Below are 17,547 nucleotides of genomic sequence, written 5' to 3' on the forward strand. Positions count from 1 at the left end.
TTTGACTGGCTTGGGTAGCGTGAGGAACAAGAGCGGCAAACAATTATGTATTATATAAATTAGAATTGGTAAAGTGAATTTGATTGAAAGCAATCTGACTAATGAAAAGTCATTGGGCTTTTATTAAACATTAAATGGTTTGATTTTTCTACAAAAGACGGTGAGTGCTCTATCGCGTGAAGGTTCTCACATGAGTCTTTAATTTTTTTTTTTAATGCCTTAGCTCTAAACAACATCATTTTGGCCAAGTCATTTAAAAAAAATGGCTTTCTTCTTCCTCATCCTGTTTTGCAAAGCGTGCAGCAGCCATAACTGTTGTTCTTCTCCACCACTGCCCAGCCTTGGGTGGTCCTTGAAGGTCCTCACAGCCATTTATCTGAGCTTCCAGGTGGTCCCGGGACCACCATGGTCCTTTAATAGATCTGCCCCTGGTGGTGAGCATGCAAAAAAAGTGGAGTGCATATTGCGAATGGTTGTGAGGGTATTACAGAAATGTGGCACACGGTATGACTAAGTTGGCCTTAATTTTTTATTTTAACTTTTGTTGATTTGAGGAACCTCTGAATCTATTGTCGGATGTCCTCATACAAGATTATATGCACTCTTGATAGTTCTAAATAAAATCACTATTGTTTCTTCTAAAAAAAGAAAAATTTAATTGAAAAAATAAATGTGAAGTGTATTAAGTAAATAAAGTATAAACAGTATGTAGTATGTGGGATACAAACAGTGGAGTTTTAATAAAACTAAAGTCTAAGATTTCCCTTTTATATAGTTTTGGTTGAGGGCTGTGGCCTGTCCACTATTTCTGTTTCACTCTACCAATATAAAAAGAAGATAATTATAAAATACGTCCATAACTGTTCAATTTTTTTTTTAAATTACTACTTAAACTATTAAATTACTAAAATTTAAACCACTCGAATACCTAACTATTTTCGACTCCATTAATTGCCTACGTGGCAAGTTATATTCCACTCATAAAAGACAATCAGACAACGCTAGAAACAACCTTTTTTCTCACCCGATTTTGATTAACATGAGTACTTATAGTAAATGGTTATTTAATGTTCAAGAGATTAATATAAAAAATTAAAAGGATTTTAATCAAACTGATCTTCGAAATTGGCATAACTCATCATTTTAACTATTGACAATAAAAATTAATAAAAGAAGTCTTAAGTTTATTCACCGTAAATCATTTTGATATTTTTGTAAAATTTTGTCAATATCTTCTTTAAGTGAAATCACTTTGACCAAAATGTTTTTTAAAAGAGAGTCACGTGATCGCTATATAACAATTTAACAAAGATATTTTTAATATAATCACAATCCTCAATAATGTGTTATAACTAATTAGCTAAGAAAACGTCAAGTAATTTCCCACTTTAGAAAATACACATGGTTAGTAGGAATGTTAGTCACGTAATCGTTATATAACAATTTAACGAGGATATCATAAAAATAATCATAATCCTCAATAATATGTTATAACTAATTAGCTAAGAAAGTCACTTAGTATTACGTGATATTCTTCTTCACTTGTAAGTGTTAGGTTCGATTCCCACCAAATACGAATTTGAATCATATTATTGCTAGCCCATTATGAGATTAAGTTCACCACTTTTCCTTAGTTTAGATAATATCAATTGTTAAAAAAATTATCTTAGAAAAAGTCAAGCAACTTCCCACTTTAGAAAATACACATATTTAGTAGGAATTTTAGTCCCAGGCATGGAAATTGGAATGCGACAAAACACGAACGGAAGCTACTAGTGTCCAGTTTTGTTTTGTCGTGAAGCTGCGGGTTTGTAGTGACGATGGTCGTATTAGTCCACTTCAGTCGCAGCCAGATTTGCTGTCGTACGTAGATGCATGAGCCTGTAGTGTAGGGCCAAAAACGACAACAAATTGTAGCTTGACTTTGCTTAAGTAGGGTCGTCAATGCTTAGTGCTTTAATTTACAAGTAACCAAAAGATTTGGATGTGCACTCCACGTAGATAAATGATCAAGCATCTATCAATGCTACATCAGTCATTAAATTACATGGAATTTTAGTGTAAATTTCATTGCAAGTTCGGGATGAATTGACCATTTTATTATAATTAATAGTCGCATCATTGACTGATTAATTAAATAAACGAATATATTAATTAATCCCCAGGCAGTTCTTATCTTGGTTTTATTTTCGCAATGTGACAAGGGAATGATACATTGTGTGTGGCTTCGAGTCATTGCATCATCCATTACGTATTCATGTGAACCCAAAGTTGGTGGAACTCTCTTACTTATCAGTCTGACTTGTCTTCTGTTTTTGAGAAGGGATAAATGATATGGGATATTTTAAAATATACGAACATATATATATATATATATATATATATATATATATATATATTTGTCAGAAATTTTAGACATGATTCTTTCAATAGCTGCCAGAAAAAAGAAAAAAAAAGATGTGGTGTGATAAACTACATCAGTTTCTATCTAATGAACATATATGACTTTTGGATGCACCACTTTCACCCCAAATTGAATGGGTGTCATCCTCTTCTATAAAATACCCAGCATCCTTTTTCTCTCATCCAACGTAACCATAGAGTTTCTTTTCATGGAATTTCATTTCTTGCTAAACTAGAATTTCAGATTTTGTTGTATTCTAAAAGTGATTTGCTTTATACCGGTTAGCAAAATCATATTAGAGTGGGGGGAAATATCACTTAAAAAAACGTATTAACGTGCCTCATAATCATTTTTTTTGTCAATTTCATAATCTTATTTTGACAAATGATTTTCACACACATTTCTTAGCCCAATTGTTTGAAATGATTTAGGGCTGGTTTGGTATTGCTGTGCTTTGAAAAAAAGCTGCTGTGAGAATAAACGGCTGTGCTGTGAGAATAAGCGGCTGCGAAATAAATCAGCAGAGTGTTTGGTAAACTTTTTTGTAAAAGTGCTTTTGGAAAAAAAAACAATCTAATAGTGGGTCTTTTCATTAAAGAAGCACTGTAGCTCCGTGTGCTTTGAAAAAAAGCCAGTTTTCCAAAGCTACAAATAGCAGCTTCAGCTTTTTTCCTTTGATTTCAGTTTATTCTCACAGCAGCTTCCAAAATAAGCCATTTTTTTTCAGTTTACCAAACACCTAAAACCCTCACAGTTTTTTTTCATAGGTGCTTTTTTTTTAAGCACCTCACTCCCAAACTAGGTCTTAGTCTTTCCAAACATTTTACGAAACCTAATATTCTTGTTCCATAGATGAGGGGTGAAATTTTAATTCAAAAAAAAAAATCTCTCGAAGCTCTCCTCAATTAAACTTACTAAAAGCATGTTGTGGCATACAATCTGTTTTCTTGCACTACATTATATTCAAGAGGAAGATGTTATAGAAATCAATCTTCTACAACTGTTATTGGCACTCAAAACGATTGTCTCTTCAATACAATATTTTCATAGATTTGACAAGTCCCTAATTATTTTTTAATTACTAGTATCCAAATTTCCAGTTCATTTGGATCATTCCATTTCCATATCAGAAAGCACTGAACTTCATGCTCCTAGAAAATCTCATTATTTAAAATAATTATATACCATATGCTTTATTTTTCTTTCTATTTTCTTATTAGTTTTCGAGTACCCAAAAGAATTTATGATAATAATGACAAAGTACCAAAAGAATATCAAATACTAATTTAATTAGTCCACTAACCCAATAATAAACGACTAATACGAACATGCTTCATCAGATCAGATTTAATCAATGATTAATTAGTACTAGAAAGAAACTGATTTAAGGATCTGGATTATGTGGAGCAAAAAGTATCCAGCGTCGTTTTGTTGCTACTTAATCCAACATTTTTTTGTAGTAGTTGTAGCTCCTCTCAGATCAAATGGTTGAGATTCTAAGTAGAGGTATCAAATTAACTCATTGAACTGTTAATGGGTACACATTAAGACGTTTATTTTAATTTCACCTTATTCTATCATCATCACTACCAATGTTACTCTTATATTATGGTGATTTAAATTAAACAGTTCTTAAGAGGTACACATTAACAACTCAATAAGTTGATTTGCCACCACTAATTCTAAGTACCATCTACTACCATGTAACAATGTTACTTGAAGTAGTTGGCTTTAGTCGGTTTTTTCTCTTTAGGCAAACTTTATTTGAAAACAAAAGAAATGCAATTGATGAAGTTCAAGAAAAAGACACGTGGCGCTGATAGGGTTAGCTTGACGAGTGCAGCTCTTATACCAGACAAAACCAAATTGAGATTTAATGAACTACTAACCTATAAGGTTTTATGCTTTTGTGCGAGGTGTTATACAAATGAACATAGATTAGATGCCCTCACCTAATTATTCTCATTAGCTTTCATTCTTGAAATTAAAAAGAATAATACTTGGTTCAGTGTTGTAACCACAAAGACTTTAGGTCGAGTGGTTAATTATACTTACCTTTGCATCCGAGTTCAAGTGTTTTAATCTCTCATTCCTAATCGTTTGTATCAAAATACAAAAGGTGGGCCATCTATGAAAGATAATTAATGATAATTAGAAGGTCTAATAGCATCTTCAAATGAGACGTCAAATTCAAAACATCAAATTTCAATTTGATGGCTAACTAGGCAATTTGAGATATTGTCAATATTTTTCTTCCACCCGATTTACCAAAATTATTGCTCCATTTATGTTTTTTTATAAACAAAAATAATAAAAGTTGGGTTGTTGTTGGTTTAAAAATAATAAAATAATACTTAAGTATGCTAGCAATTAAGGTAAAGCATGTGGAATGCCTTTGGAAATAACAAAAACCATATTTGAAGGCAGCTTCAAATTTGAAATCTTTTTGTCTATGGCAGCTTAGAGCATTTCCAAAGGATATGTCAAATTTAAACATTAAGATGATGTTTGATAGCTTAAGTGGCAATTTGACATTTTGTACAACATTTTGTTTCACCCCATATGTTAAATAATGCACATCATTTAATAAATAAAAAATTGTGGAGTCCAATGATTAAGGCAACCAATCAAATATTGAAAAATATGATGGGGGCCTAGTTGCAGTGGCACTAGAGCTAGGAAAACTCCCACCTCACCCAAGTTCGATTCCCTCTATCCCCAAATTTAACTAATGACAAAAAAAAAAAACAAATATTGAAAAAAAACATAACAACATTTAGTCTATTAAAAAGTTATTTAATAAATTTGACATCTGCTATTAAATTTGACAGTAAAAGACTTTGCTTTCAAATAACTCAGCGTCATGTAAGAAATTGAAGGGGGCAATGATTTCAATTGTCTATCAACCCTACTCAGAAGGGGGCAATGATGGATTCTCATAATAGTATTCATGAAGTTAATGTATTTCTAGATTTTTTTTTGCTACAAAGCGACGGATTTGCAAATTTTTATTTTTATTTTTTTGCCGATAATGATAGATTCTCAAATTTAAAAATTCATTATGTGAAAGGGAAGACAAAAAAAACTCATAATTCGAAGATGTGAATATTGTGGTGAGTATGCAGAAAAGTGGAGTGTATATTGAGAATGAGGGTTGTGAGGGTATTACAAAAATGTGGGTGCAGAAATGTGGCACACAATTTGACCAAGTTAGCCTTAATTTCTGATTTTAACTTTTGTTGGTTTGGGGAACCTCTGAATCTATTGTCGGATGTCCTCATACAAGATTGTATGCACTCTTGATAGTTTTGAAAAAAACCACTATTGTTTCTTCTAAAAAAAGGGTAAAAATTAATTGAAAAAACAAATATCGAGTGTATTAAGTATATGGAGGTATAAATAATATGTGGAGCTTTAATAAAACTAAGTCTAAGATTTCCCTTTTATATAGTTTTGGTTGAGGGCTGTGGCCTGTCCACTATTTCTGTTTCACTCTACCCGTAGAAAAAGAAGATAATTATAAAATACGTCCATAACTTTTCTATTTTTTTTTAAATTACTACCTAAACTATTAAATTACTAAAATGTAAACCACTCAAATACCTAACTATTTTCGACTCCATTAATTGCCTACGTAGCAAGTTAGGCCATCTCCAACTGAAGGCGGGTCAAGGGGCTCGTTTTAGCCTTATGGTCCTCCAAGAAATTAATATTTTAATGAACAGTACATGACCATATTTCTTACCATCTCCAACCGAGGGGCCAGAGGACCATAGGTCAAACATAGCTCTATGACAAAAAACCATCTTCAACCGAGGGCCAAAGGGCTATAGTATGGAATGTGAAGAATTGAAATAACATGAGGTAAGATAGTATAGAATGGTGAAAAATGGTGTATGAAAAAAAAATTAGAAATTTAAAAAAAACGTCCAAAAAAAAAAAAGTGGGCTGGGATAAAAAAAAAAAAAAATCCTAAACCCTAAAGTGGGTTGGGCAAATGGAAAAGAACGGAAAAAAAAAGTGGGCTAGTCAGCTGGCTGGCTAAAGATGGCCAACCGATTGGCCTTTTGACCCTTTTTTGTCCTGTGGGGCCCACAAGCCCTTTGCCCTGGCCCTCGGTTTGAGACGATTTTTGAGCTATTTTCGGCCCTCTAGCCCTCTGGACCCTTGGGTTTGAGATGGCCTTATATTCCACTCATAAAAGACAATCAGACAACGCTATAAACAACCTTTTTTCTCACCCGATTTTGATTAACATGAGTATTTATAGTAAATGGTTATTTAATGTTCAAGAGAGTAATATAAAAAATGAAAAGGATTTTTAATCAAACTTGTTTGTACCATACTTGACCAATCCCGAAACTACCGAGCACCAGCCAACGCTATACTGTCAAGGACCTAGAAGAGTTCCCCTCCGACCAGGAGGCCAATCACTACTCGACACGTGTCAAGATTAGAAGCCAATCAGAGCGCAGCACGTGTCGACATCAAGAACCAATCATAACATGACACATGTCAATGTGACAAAGCTACAAGTTTTTCTATAAATAGGGGTCATTCCCCCACAATATTGGCTAATGTCATTTGTACTAAATCATTCACAAGAACTCACTAAATTGAGAGCTTGATCCTTTGTACTTGTGTAAGCCCTTCACTACTAATAAGAACTCCTCTACTCCGTGGACGTAGCCAATCTGGGTGAACCACGTACATCCTGTGTTTGCTTCTCTGTCTCTATTCATTTACGTACTTATCCTCACTAGTGACCGAAGCAACCAAGCGAAGGTCACAAAACCTGACACTTTCTGTTGTACCAAAGTCTTCGCTGATTTTGTGCATCAACATTTGGCGCCGTCTGTGGGAACGACACTTATTCCTACTCTCTTCAGCTGTGTCAAGCTGGTTTCTATCATTCGTACACTTTCTTTTGACCAGGCATCCCTCTCCAACATGGGAAGCGAAGGAAGCCACAGCACACAGAATGACACCCCCCTTGCACATAGTGCGAAGCAACGAAAGAAGGAAGGAAAACGAGTTCTTCTTCAAGCTAAAGTCAATGAGTTGGAAGCTCAGAACAACAAGATAGCAATGAGGAATGAGGTCCTCCAGGAGCAATATGAGAAGCTCTTCGAGACACTCCACGAAGCTAGGCAAGCTCAGACACGCGAGCTTGTTGCCCCCGTGGAAGTCAACCATCAACTGGGTGCCCTCCAACATGGAGGGTCACATGCATTCGACATAGATATCCCTGATAGGGAACAGATTACCCCTCGACTTGATAATCAACATGAGGCTTCTCTTAACCCAGTTGCTTCGACCCGAACCATGAGAAGTGGAGGGAGACACCTCTTTGCTGAAGGGGCAGAAGGATCGAAAACCGTCTTTCGCGATTGTCGGGATTTCCTGAAGCAACGTCGAGAGAATTCCATCCATATAAGCTCAAAGATCAATGACCCAAGGATTTCTGAGAGACTCGGTCCCCTGCCACGGCCCGAGCCGGCCACCAATTTGGGGAAGGGGCAACAAGTCCTAGAGAGACATGAGGGTACAGGGGACTCAGAGGTGTTCCGACAGACATACCCTGGAAGCCAGTACAACGAGTCCAGGGAAAAATCACATGCCCTTGATCAAACCTTCCTAATTCCAAGAGGAGATGGAGATTTACGAAAGAAAGCTCCAGTGGCACATAACTCCGCTCAGGACCCCCTTGTCCTACAACTTCTTGAGGAAGTAAACAAGTTGAAGGCTGAACGTCAGGCTGAAATACCTGACTGGAACCAACCCAGGCCTGGCCCTCTTACAAGGAGGATCCTCAACACCCCCCTTCAAGCAAAGACAAAGCAAAAGCTTGGCTTGCAACTTTATACTGGAAAAGAGGACCCGATTGAGCACCTTAACCTCTTTGAGTCCACCATGGCATACCGGATGCACACCGACGAAGAGCGATGTCTTCTCTTCCCCTCCACCCTCTCTGGCGAAGCTCTAAATTGGTATTGTCGTCTTACACCTGAGACGGTAGACTCATTTGAGGAATTGAGGAAACTATTTGTTTCCCAACACATTTTCCAAACCGATCGCTTGCACTCTGCAGATGACCTGTACACTATCCGCCAGAAGCCAGACGAGTCATTACGTATGTATGCTGGCCGCTTCAGCCATGAATACTCCCGGTGTGCCAAGGCAGACGACAAGACTGCCCTCAAAGCCTTCACGGCAGGCCTACGTGATTGTTTCTTTAAATACATGATCAATGCCAATACTTGGAAGACTTACTCTGAGGTGATGGCGCAGGCTTATAACCATGCCTCCGCCGAGGCAAAGACATATCAGGAGAAACCCCCTACAACCATCCTTTATCAACAAGTGGGAGGTGGAAGCCAGACTCACCTAAATGAGAAGACCTCGACTTTCCAAACAGCAGTGGCACCTCCCCATGCCTTGCATAATGCTTCGCCGAATCAACAGACATATCAATTTCAAGGCAAGAGGAAGGATTTCCATCCTCACCACTCTCATTTTAGTAAAAAGAGTAAGGGACACTATTCCGATAACCAAGGGTATCGCCACAATAACGCTCGCCCCCAGGCAGTCAATGCAGTGGGTCAAACCCGCGTCAAGATACCCCCTACCCCAAGGTATGAGACATACACGCCCTTGAATGCCACATGCGCGGCCATTTACCCCAGCATAGCTCACCTGATACCAAAGCCAAAGCCGAGGCACCCAGATTACACGCCCCCGAATAACGCGGGCATGTTTTGTTGCTACCATGAGCATAACGGCCATGATAGCGAGAAATGTATCATCCTCCGTGATCGTATTGAAGCTTTGGCACGAGAAGGAAAAATTGATCAATTCCTCCTTCACCCTCAAAGGGATAACCGTAACCAACGCCAGGTGAATGTCATATATTCCATAAGCGGCGGCACACCCATATCTGAATCTTCCAATAGGGCCATGAAAAACAGTGAACGAATTCTGAGGCCTGGTCACCAAGTGTTTCACGTGGAAGACATCAGGGGAGGGAAGTATCAAAAGCCTAACTGGGATCCAATATGTTTCTACCCTGAGGAAGAAAGAGGCATCATCTACCCTCATAACGACCCATTGATCGTGGAGGCTCATATAGCCAACTTTGATGTTCGACGAATCCTCGTAGACACAGGGGCTTCGGTCAATATCATGTTTGCCGAAGCTTTCAGGGCACTCAGTGTAGCTGAACACTTGCTCGATCGCTCGATTTCTCCTCTGATAAGCTTCTCCGGTGATATCGTGCAACCCTTAGGGAGCATACATTTACCCTTTACTATTGGTACAGGCCCTTACACGGCTACCATTACCACTAACTTCCTAGTGGTTGACTGCCCAACGGCATACAATGTCATCTTTGGGCGCACAGGCATCAATGATCTCAAGGCTATGGTATCCACGCATATGCTGTTGATGAAATTTCCAACCCCCCATGGCAACGGCTACATCCGAGGAGATCAGCTTAGTGCACGATCATGTTACAACACTTCAGTTAAGCAACAACACTTGCCCGGACCCAAGGAAACCCTGTCTGTACATGACCAAGTCACAAAGACCAGCCTAGATGAAGCGAACTTGGATCTTCCTGATAGCAACAATCAACCCGATGATCCTCGAGATGACTCTTTCACCCAGCAAGCCCAACCTGCTGAAGAGTTGGAGAAGGTACCTATCTCAAGAGATTATCCAGATCGCATGGTGAAGATTGGCACCACATTGTCACCACCCCTTCGGTTAGCATTGATATCTTTTTTGAAAGAGAACACTGAAGTCTTCGCCTGGTCATACGAGGACATGCCAGGCATCTCTCCCGATGTCATCTGTCATCGTTTGAGTATTGACCCCAAGATCAAGCCGGTGAGACAGAAGCGAAGATCTTATGACGCTGAACGATATGAGGCAATGAAAGCAGAAGTTGAAAAACTCAAAGGCATAGGCTTTGTCCGCGAAGTCAATTACCCGACATGGGTAGCAAATGTGGTCCTTGTTAAGAAAAATCCGACCAAAGAAAGTCTTTTGCTTCAAAAGGTCTTGTGGAGAATGTGTGTTGACTACACCGACCTAAACAAAGGGTGTCCGAAAGATAGCTTCCCTCTTCCTCTTATTGACAGACTTATAGACTCTACGGCCGGGTGTGAACTCCTGAGCTTCATGGATGCTTACTCAGGATACAACCAAATCCTCATGAACCCTTCGGATCAAGAACACACAGCCTTCACTACCGACAGAGGACTATACTGCTATAAAGTCATGCCTTTCGGCCTAAAGAATGCAGGAGCGACTTATCAGAGACTAGTCAACTCAATGTTCGCCGAGCAGATTGGGAAGAGCATGGAAGTTTACGTTGATGATATGTTAGTCAAGAGCAAACATGCTGACCAACACATCACCAACCTATCTGAAACTTTCACTATTTTGAAGAGGTATCGAATGAGGTTAAACCCCAACAAATGTGCCTTCGGCGTAGGCTCTGGCAAATTCTTAGGTTTCATGATTAGCCAACGAGGCATTGAAGCTAATCCCGAGAAGATCAAAGCAATCCTCGACATGAAGGAACCGGTAACTTCAAAGGACATCCAGAGCCTTACTGGCAAGGTGGCAGCCTTAACCAGGTTCATTTCTAAGGCCACAGACAAATGTGCTCCCTTTTTTAAAGCACTTAAGGGAAGTAGGAAGTACATTACATGGACTGATGAATGTGCCGAGGCATTCAAAAACCTCAAGGAGTATATGAGTAAAGCCCCTCTACTCTCCAAGCCCGAGGTAGGAGACATTCTCATTATCTACCTATCGGTATCAGCTTCAGCCGTAAGTTCCGTTCTCATTCGAAAGGATGGGAATATTGAGCGACCTGTCTACTACGCTAGCAAAGCCTTACAAGATGCGGAGACACGGTACTCTAACATTGAGAAATTGGCTCTGACATTGGTCATGTCTGCTCGGAAACTTCTCCCTTATTTCCAAGCACACGCCATCATCGTGCTTACCAATCACCCTCTTCGACAGATACTCCAGAGTCCTGACACGTCTGGGCGAATGATCAAATGGGCGATAGCATTGGGTGAGTTTGACATCTCCTACCAACCAAAACCAGCCGAAAAAGGTCAAGCAGTAGCAGATTTCATCGCCGACTTCACATATCCTGTTGACATTGCTTCTACACCTGAAGCAGTAGCTTCATTACCATCGAAAGCTCAGAAAGTAGAATCAACGACCTCAGCATGGAGTCTGTATGTTGATGGCTCATCCAACCAACAGGGCTGTGGAGCGGGACTAGTCTTGACTACGCCCGACAAAGTAGCAATGGAGTATGCTCTTCGTTTCAAATTCAAGGCATCAAACAATGAGGCCGAGTATGAAGCCCTTCTAGCAGGATTACGTTTGGCCAAACACCTCGGGGTTAAACAAATTGATATTTTCAGTGACTCCCAATTAGTGGTCAACCAGGTTACCAACAACTTTGATGCTAAGGACAGCTCCATGGCAGCATATCTTGCGCAAACACAACTTTTGCTCAAGCACTTCCACTACCAGATCACCCAAGTTCCTCGAGCGGCAAACAGTCATGCAGACGCCCTGGCTCGCCTCGCCTTAGCTGTGGAAGACAAGATTGGAAGAAAAATTCATGTCGAACTGTTGGCAACACCAAGCACCATGGCCGCAGAAGTATGCAACTTACAACAGGGGGATAGTTGGATCACCCCGATCTATAATTTCCTTGCTCATGGCACCCTCCCAAATGATAAAGTCCAGGCTAAGCAAATTCGATACAAGTCTACCCGCTACCTGATCATCAATGATCAACTCTATAAGCGAGGTTTTAGCCTGCCATACTTAAGGTGTCTTACGCCTGCCGAGGCGGAAATCGTCCTTCGGGAAATACATGAGGGAGTCTGTGGAGATCATGCTGGATCTCGGTCCCTAGCACACAAGACTTTTCGCCAAGGATATTACTGGCCAACACTCCACCAGGATGCCATTAAAGTATCCCGCTCATGTGACAAATGTCAACGATATGCAACTATTCCTCATTCCCCTCCAGAGCCTCTTACTCCTATGATCAGCCCTTGGCCCTTCGCCCAGTGGGGACTTGATTTGATCGGCCCAATGCCGGCAGGGAAGGGCAAAGTCTGTTACGCAGTCGTTGCAGTGGACTACTTCACAAAGTGGGCCGAAGTAGAACCCTTGGCAACCATTACTGAGGCAAAGATAGAAGACTTCGTGTGGAAGAACATCCTTTGTAGATTCGGCATTCCCAATGCGATAGTCACTGACAATGGGCGACAGTTTGACAACAAGAGGTTCAGGTTGTTCTGCTCTAAGTTCAACATCAACTTATGCTTTGCCTCTCCAGCTCATCCCCAGTCTAATGGACAAGTTGAGGCCATCAACAAAATAATCAAGCGCACTTTGAAAACCAGCTTGGACAAAGCTAAAGGCTGTTGGCCAGAATTTGTACCCCAAGTTCTTTGGTCATATCGCACTTCATATCGGACTTCAACAGGAGAAACTCCATTCTCACTTGCCTTTGGCACAGAGGCGGTTGTCCCTGTTGAGCTCGAGCAAGCAACATTCCGAGTCCAGAACTACATTCAAAGTGAAAATGACAAACAACTCACCCTCAACTTGGATTTAGTCGAGGAACACAGAAACCAAGCTCACTTGAGGAATGTCGCCTACAAGCAGCGCATCTCCAACTATTATGACTCTAGGGTCAAGCCTCGTTCTTTCAAAATAGGAGACTGGGTCTTAAAGAAAAGATTACTCTGCGACAGAGTCCCGAGTGAAGGCACACTTAGTCCAAACTGGGATGGACCGTATGAAGTCATTGGCATCAGTCGCCCTGGCTCTTACACACTTAGAAGCTCCGATGGCAAGACCCTTGGCCATCCATGGAACGCTGATCACTTGAAGTACTACTACAAATAGACTCACGATGTACAAGTGTTGAGCTATAGCCGTTCGGCATCCTATGTAATGAAGGCCATTTGGCAATGAATTCAATAAAGAGGTAATTTAGCCAACTCAGCCCTCACTCTTTTACATTCATAGCAAGCGATGCCGGAACCCTTCTCAATCAGAAAGCAATCCGTCTTCCATAGTCACTACAAAACAAGCAAATGAAGACCGTGTCAAGCGCCAAAAAAAAAAAAAAAAAAAAAAAAAAAAAAAACAGCTTCATCCAAAAAGCTTCACCCGAAAAGCTTCACCTCCAAAGCTTCACCCACAAAGCTTCACCTAAAAAGCTTCACCCAAAAAGCTTCACCCGAAAAGCTTCACCTAAAAAGCTTCACCCACAAAGCTTCACCCAAAAAAAAAAAACTTCACCCGAAAAGCTTCACTTAAAAAAGCTTCACCTACAAAGCTTCACCTAAAAAAGCTTCACCTAGAAAGCTCCCTCTACATACTTTCACCATCAAAGCTTCACCATCACAGCTTCACCTAGAAAGCTTCATCTACAAAGCTTCATCTACAAAGCTTCACCATCAAAGCTTCACCTAGAACGCTTCAACACCAAAGCTTCACCTACAAAGCTTCAACACAAAACCTTGCTCCAAATAAACAAATTTTGTTCACAAAACCCAAGATGCCCTTGAACTTGTACAAAAACACTTGGGTAAACATAAACATTTTTTGTTTTACACCCACAAGGGCCCAAAATTTTCCTTCTTATTTATTCACTTATATATGTTCCCAAACATATTATAATAGATCCAACAACAAGCCAAAGTCCCAAGTTTCATAATGGACAAAAGTACAAGCAATTCATCAATAATGAAGGTGCTACAAAAATTGGAATCTGCCCCAAAATAGAAATCCAACCCAAGAGACTTTTTCTCTTTCTCCCTCTTCCGCCTCCTTTCATCTATCAAATTTCTGCAACCTCTGCTCTTCTCCAATGGAGCTGAATTTTAGACACCCTATAGTTCTTGAGCATATGAACAACTTTCAAGAAGGAACCATTTCTGTTTGAGCGACGGAAATTACAGTGTTGAAGCTCCAAACATGATAGTCGGCTTCTTGCAGATTTCGAAGCTGTTGTGATGTTTCGAAGATCTGGAAATATTTAACGGTTAGTTCATCCTGAATTTTTGATATGTTATGAAAGAGTCGATGAGGAACAACTTCAATGAAGAAAGCATACCGATCTGAACAAGAGAAAATGGAGTTTCGAAGCTCACAACAAATCTGACGGGTTGACAGAAAAATAATAACCAGTCATTCATCATACCTGGATTTCTGGAGTTATACTGCTCCGATGGATCTCAAATTTGGATATGTTGTAGTTCACAAGCTGAGGAACAACTTCAATGAAGAAAGCATGCTGATCTGAGCAAGAGAAAATAGAGTTTCAAAGCTCACAACAAATCTGACGGGTTGACAGACAAATGATAAACAGTCACTCATCATACCTGGATTTCTGGAGTTATACTGCTCCGAGGGACCTCAAATTTGGATATGTTGTAGTTCCCAAGTTAAGGAACAACTTAGATGAAGACAGTATGTTGATCTGAACAAGAGAAAATGGAGTTTCGAAGCTCACAACAAGTCTGACGGATTAACAGAACATTGATGAACAGTTACTCATCATACTTGAATTTCTGAAGTTGTACTACTCCGATGGATCTCAAATTTGGATATGTTGTAGTTCACAAGATAAGGAAAAACTTTCATGAAGACGACTTTGCAATCTGAGCTATAGAGAAAGGTGTTATCTTGCATCCACTCAGGCTGATTAGTGGAAACGAAAAGCAATTCCACTAAAGCAAAGATGAAAAAGAGAGAAAAGCTACTAATTGCACTTGATCTTGTCTAGTCAATAGCATGCAGCATCAAACACACAAAAGTTTCCCACCATATGCTACTGCACCTTGATACTCGGCAGTCTCACAACCACTCAGTGACTTGGATTTTTCAAGTCTCCAACCGAGAAGTTTTCCTCACTCGGGAAATTAAGGGAACACTACCTCAAACTACATGCTTCACTCACAAAGCTTCAACAATACAGGTTTCAACAAAAGCAAAAATTCAAAGAACTTTATGAAGAAGGCTTTGGTGTATTTAACACAATATGTTGAAATGAAGCAAAGCTTATTTATTAATATTTTCAATAAGCCACAAATATGTACATATACATGAGTCAAAATAAACAAACAAAAGGGAGCCTTCACAAAGGTTGCTTAGGGGAAGTCTCAGCAGTCGGTAGAGCCCCAGAAAGAGAAAGCACCGGAGGGTGGTTATCCGGAGCCTCAGTACTTGACAAAACCCCAGAAGGAGGAGGCATTGGAGGTTCATCATTTGAAGCTTTATTACCAGGTACAACCCTAGAGGACGAAGGCAATAAATGCCTTTGGAACAAACCCACAAACCGCTGATGATCAAGTAAAACCTTACCATCAGATTCCTTCATCTGGTCAAGCTTCCTCTTCATGTTTGTAGCATAGTCATGGGCGAGCCGGTGCAACTGCTTATTCTCATGCTTGAGCCCTCTAATCTCCTGTTTGAGACTCATCACTTCAGCAGCCAATGATTCAACTTGGCGGGTTCTAGCAAATAGGCGTTGGGCCATATTAGACACAGAACCTGCACACTGAACACTAAGAGCCAGAGAGTCCTTAACAGCCAACTCATCAGACCGTTTGGAAAGTAGTCTGTTATCTTTGGGAGTGAGAAGGTTCCTGGCCACCACTGCAGCGGTCATATCATTCTTCATCACAGAATCCCCAACGGTAAGAGGACCAGTAGGGGATATGAAGGATGGGCGCCATATGTTGTCTGGAGAAGGCGTGGCTGTCTCTTCTCCAAGGTTCAAGTCAAAACGACGGTCGGAGGGTCCAGACATTTTCAAATGTGTTGAAGAAGGAAGAGGTCAGACAAATCAAGATCTTAGAAGTGCAAGAAATGAGCTTCTACTGGTAGAGATTCAAGTGTGCTGTGGAACTTAATGCCAGCCTCTATAAAAATCTGCACTCGACGGAGCTTCAGAAATCGAAGAGGCGTTTGCTTTCTCAAAAGCTGGGCTGCTCAGAGACCACGAGGGCCGATCTCAGAAATCGAAGAGGCGTTTGCTTTCTCAAAAGCTGGGCTGCTCAGAGACCACGAGGGCCGATCTCAGAAATCGAAGAAGCACCTGCTTTTTCAGCCTTGTCAGCACCTGTCACATGCACACTCAGCTTTGCGGAAATTACGGGCAATCTGTCGAAGATTTCTGGTGAAGTAGAAAGCACGTGAATCTTACTGTTCAATCACCGCTCTCCATATGCACCATCAACTCCTCGGGTACCACATATAACTTTGTCAAAGATCTCTGACAAAGTTTAGGCACGAGAATTTCGAAGTTCCAGCTACCCTACTATTACCCATAAGGGTAAAGGAACAGCACCACTGCTTGACAACTGGAAAGTCCCTATGTGTGTCGACCTCCGTGTTTTGCGGCAAGACAGGTTGGCAAGAACGTCCAACCTTTACTCACATTCGAGAAAAGACTCCCAACATAATTACTTTCTCAAAAACCGGAGTAGCACCGCTTTCCGAATCTCGAGAGTCAGATCCTCGACGGGATTGCTTGTTCGAAAACCGAAGAGGCACAACTCTCAGAACTTCGAGAGCCAGATTTCCTTAGATAAAGCTTGTCTGTAATCTTCACACGTAATATCAGCTTTCCAGATACCACATACCACTTTTTCAAAGTGCTCTGACAAAATTAAAACACGTGAAGCTGGCAGCTCCCACTACATTGCTGTGACCAAGAATGGTAAAGGAATAACATTACTACTTGTTATTGGGAAATCCCTATATACATTGACCTCCCTCCTCAACGGACAGGCAAACCTGCAAAAATGCTCAACCCTTTCTCGCATTCGAAAAGGCACCCTCAACATAACCTCTCGAAATACTCAGCTTTATTTCCCCCCGATAATACCTCAGCAAATAAGCCACACCAAGAACAAGAGTATCTCATATCATCAGGGTCGAAAGCAAGAGTATCTCATATCATGCTTTCTCCCTGTCTTTGTCTTTGTCCTTGTCCACACCTGCAGGACAAGGAGAAAGAGAGCAGTCAGTCGGAACCTGAAATCAAACCTCCAATTTGGAACTGACTGCCTGGAGCC

At 40.4% G+C, this 17,547-nt stretch overlaps 1 long non-coding RNA gene across 1 annotated transcript; it reads right to left on the bottom strand.

The window, feature by feature from the left end:
• Positions 1–14,062: 14,062 nt before the first annotated feature.
• Positions 14,063–15,040, bottom strand: LOC126627868 (uncharacterized). The gene is made up of 3 exons (XR_007625153.1): positions 14,848–15,040; positions 14,667–14,764; positions 14,063–14,491 (listed from the first exon to the last, which is right to left on the bottom strand). It is a non-coding gene; the product is annotated as an uncharacterized LOC126627868 (long non-coding RNA).
• Positions 15,041–17,547: the final 2,507 nt, after the last annotated feature.

Source organism: Malus sylvestris, chromosome 7 (assembly GCF_916048215.2).
Source record: "Malus sylvestris chromosome 7, drMalSylv7.2, whole genome shotgun sequence".
NCBI lineage: Eukaryota > Viridiplantae > Streptophyta > Magnoliopsida > Rosales > Rosaceae > Malus > Malus sylvestris.